This window comes from Phymastichus coffea, unplaced genomic scaffold (assembly GCF_024137745.1).
Source record: "Phymastichus coffea isolate CEN01 unplaced genomic scaffold, Cenicafe_Pcof_1.1 PCOF00174, whole genome shotgun sequence".
Lineage (NCBI taxonomy): Eukaryota > Metazoa > Arthropoda > Insecta > Hymenoptera > Eulophidae > Phymastichus > Phymastichus coffea.
The window spans coordinates 78,984-83,760 of record NW_026706985.1 but is presented as its reverse complement, the minus strand read 5'-3'; positions in this window follow the sequence as shown (position 1 = coordinate 83,760).

The window sequence follows — 4,777 nt, the reverse complement described above, 5'->3', positions numbered from 1 at the left end:
TATTGATATTACACAATCGCAGTATTTCATTTAATTTTAATAGATTTACTTCTGTTGGTTATTTCATATAATGGTACGTATATTCATTATTTGGATTTTATTCATTATTTAGGATTATAAGTATTTGACAAAAATATTGTCTAGTCCTTTACAGTCGATATTTAGTACTTTGAAATCTTAATCTTCTCAATGAAAAGTAGACCTTATTCTACATTATTGCAAATAAAATTATTCATATCATCACTTTTGCATTAGAGATTTGCGCAGACTGCACCTTTAGGCAATTAGTTTTTTTTTTAATTTATATTAATTAATTGTATATATCTCAAAAGACGTAGAAATACAATCAAGAAAATTTTAAATATTGAATTTTCGTTGGTTAAAACTCAAAAATTAGTAATACAATAATAATTAATATTTCAGAAAATTAAAATTATTTGCCATTACTGAAAATCGATATATAAATAAGTACTGAATGATGATTGTTTTAGAAGAATGATGGAAAAAAGTGCTCTTTTACTCACATTACCTGAATCTGATTTTGATATCTATAGACATGTTGTCAAAATCAATGCAAATACGTCGAGAACCTGACTATCCATCACATATGTAAATTGATAAACTGTTAACATAGCTCCAGCTTGCAGATACCCTTTGAGATATCAACAGCAGGCGACTAAGTCGAAAAAACGAAAAAGTTTTATCGTTGTATTCTAAATAAATGGAAATAAGATAAAACAACTTATAGGTAGTAGCTCAAACAACCGTAAGCATGAAGCCAATGAGTGGCGTCGAGAATATGAGCGAACGATTATTGAAAATTTATCGAAGAATAAATGCTTAAATCCATATTCACCTATTCAATTTCAGGTTTATTAAATTTTAAAAGAGTACTAATATGTGTCATACGATCAAGTGCTGGTGGAGTCAGTCATTATCAGTGAATATAGTGATCGAATAATCTCAGCTCTTCTTCTGCAAACCTCATATTACTATAATACATAGCACTTGATTTTATTATATAAAAGAATTAAAAGAAGTCACACAAGCTAAACTATCTTTTTCCGACTTTAAAAAGGAGGAGTAGGTTATGTATTTGGCTTGATTTTTTTTCACGTACGGTCGTGCTCATCTGTGAAACAATTCAATCTATCATAATAGAGATGAGCTCATTGGAAAGCGTTTGTTTCTGGAATGGTCCTATTTAATTATCAAAATGACTGAAGCATGACTGCGAGTAATTGCAAATAATTTTGAAATAGACTTTTTTAGGAAAAAATAATGTTGTCTTTATCATCTTAACAAATGAGGAAAAGCTACCGTGCCTCCATGTCAAGATCATTTAAATTTAGCATAACATATCTTTAAATGGTTTAACCAACAGACATATTATAAAGAAGATTTTAAATGTTTTTTTAATATTAGAACTGTGCCGATTTTTTTTCTTACAACAGCTTATGATATATTGCAATTGAAAAAATTTTGGTGTTATATAATATGAATTCTAAACTTTTAAACTTCTAGAGCTGAGTAAAAATAACACAAAGTGTTACATTGCGAATCGGGTAGACCAAATGCATCCAAAGTATTGACAGGCGCAGCGATTCATCGACGGTAATAAGGCAATTTCGTGGACGCGCTATATTCGAATTTGTATACGATGCAGCATTGCTCGGAGCAAATTAAACACACGGATACGTCGCTTGAGCAAATAATGAAAATTTTCATCTGCCGTATAGTTGTCGTTGCTGACTACGCGTTCCCTTATCCATTTCTCCGACATATGATGTAGGTACATCTTTGAAGTAATCATTCCTTGATTCTGTTTTACAATTCACTACTTTAAATTTATATTTTAATGCGAAAATTAATTTGTTGTCTCTGCATAACTCATAATAACCTGCATAACATACGCAAAGTAGAATAATATAGCAGAACCGAAATCATGGAGATTATTTCCATGACTGAGAGCATGTTATAGACTGTCAACTCTTTAACGCGGCAATTTACAATATCGAGCCGGCAAAGACTCAATTATGAGATTATAAAATTAAGTCATTTCGTTTGATTAAGTGTAATATTCAAAAATATGTATAACATACTCTCTGGAAAGCACCATTATTCTTCATAGCCGATAAGCTTCCTGTGAAAAAGTTATATATACCACATCACTTATGTCCTTTATTTTGTTTTGAATGATTTATTGATCAACAGTCAAGAAAAATTAGTGGGGAGATTTTTAATCTGAAACAAACTATGTGAAAGTGTTTGGGTCCTGTCAAAGGGTCACTCGAAGGAATATTATCATTAGAGTTAAGCAGTAGTAAAGTTATCTTCTTTTTTTGTGAGCAATGAACTTCCATAACGTAAAATTTACAGGTACTAAATAATTTTGCTCAATCCTTATTTTTCTCAGATATATGAGCAGCCAGAATTATTAGAAAAATACACACACGTAAATTCTTTTGTGTTAATTTGTCTCATGATGATCGAAATTTAGTGCACATGTTCTCTATTGGCGGGTAAACAAATTAACACACTTCGCAGATTTTCAACTCTGCTGGAATGTAAAATATGACGTGTAATAATGCATGGGGGGGGGGGGGCGATGTTCTACTCGAATGGCGATTCTCCATCCAAACAAAAGTTCTAAAAATTATTAGATATACACTATATATGAAAAGTCTAATTTAGAGTAGTACAGGGAGAGTGGAGGAAATATACCCGTATGGAACAAAGAACTTCTAATCGTGATTATTTTAATCATCTTTCAATTAATATGTATTTAATATTGTTCCCAAAATTTTTGTTGAAAAGTACGACAGTGTGTCCCCTTTTTCTAATTCCGGAAAAGAAGGTTCGGCAATCGTAATGATTTTTTATTATTTAATGTTTGTTCGCGCGTATCTCTGAAACGGTTTAACGATGGGGATGAGTTTATTTTAAAAGAAAGCTAGCGAATTGGTCCCGTTGTATTATTAACTTAATTGGAGCGTAACTTTATGAGTAACTGCTAAAGATCGAAATTAAAGCCAGCCTTTTTTCGGATATATTACTTATTCAAGATTAAAATATGTATGCAAAATAAATTAATTAAATACTCACCGAAAACCACCATTTGATTTCTGAATGTCTAATTTTTGAGTAGCCGTGACAATAAATTAGTCATTTCCCTCTGTAACAATTAAGACCACCATACAATTTTACAGTTTACTAAAATATGTGTGATAAAAGGGGAAATTTTCTTGCATCTTTCCTCCAATGGTTTGTTTAAACGAAACATAGTTGGTACTTGATAAAAATGAATATTGATAAACATTAGATAGTTTAGAATAGAAAAATAGATAATAATAGAATAGTTTAGATTTTAAATAATCAATTTTAGAGAGTTATATTTAACGGTTTTATCACAAAACAATAAAGAAATCAACGATAATTTTGAACTGTCACTAGTGTTTATGATTACATAGAAAACAAAATATTTGTGTACGTTATAAACAAACAATTCTTACCCCAATTTAATATATTTTTATAGAAAGCTTTACTGATAAAGTATTTATCATAGAAGAAGGTTAAATAATAAACCGACTGTAGTCTATAAAAGGTTATTTTATATTTTGTAATTGAGATACACGTTATTGTATTACAAATGAATAATGCATCGCGTAAAACTTATTTAAAAGTGCGTGACATCTATCATCTACATATATTCAGATAAACCACCGCATTTCTTGTATTAGCCATTGATTTTTTATTTAGTCTTCATTTATAATAAATAACTAATCGGTAAAGCTTTATAAACAAATGTTGTAAAGTTGTAGTAACAGTTGTTTAGTTGAGACTTGCGCTAATATTTTGTTTGCGACGTAAACATAAACACCAGTGACAGCCCAAAATCATTGTTGATTTCTTTATTTGTTTATGAGGAAACCAATATAATGCTGCAAAATAGATTGTAGCTGTAATCTAGGCTATAACATTTATGAATTTCAATTTTTTCAAGTACCAACTATGTTTCGTTCAAGCAAATCATGGAGAAAAAACGCGACAAAATTTCTCCGTTTACTAATATACATTTTAGTTAGCTATGGAATCGTACGAGGGGCTTTAAGACTTCGATTCAATTGAGTTGACAGTGGCACTGTATGCACAATATCCGTTCACCTCTTGTTTAAGTTGAGACACCGTACGCTAAACTTTAGCTAGGTATTGTACCTTATTTTGATAATAAAATCTTTTGTGCTTCGTAATGCGTTCTTCGCTGATTTGCGCATCTTTTTCGTATCAAGTCATTACCTACCGGAATTGTTAAAACAATTATTGATAAAAGTGCTACAATAAGCCTTTTTTAAATCAAAACGTAAAAGTGAAAAAATTCCAATGGATTTTATGATTGTTGAACTTTCTTTGGAATCTAATTTAAGAACGTTTGATAAAGAAATTTTAAACCAAATAATTAAACAAATCGCCCTGCTTCTTTATCTAACGGTCAGGAAAAACATAGATTTAGACAAAAATAATTTTAAAAAATCCATCTTCTAAATTGTTTACACATACTGGCTAAGATGTGCTTTAAATAAATTGTTAATGGAATTGTTCGATTCCAAAAACGCATGCTTTCAAATAACCCCAACTTTATTGAAATTGATTAAACCGTTTCAGAGATATGCGTGGACATACTTAAAAGAATCCAGATCGCATTGAAAACTTTTCTATTTGAAGTCGCTAAAAAAATATACGAATATTTCAATTTATACTAATGTTGTATACTAAAACA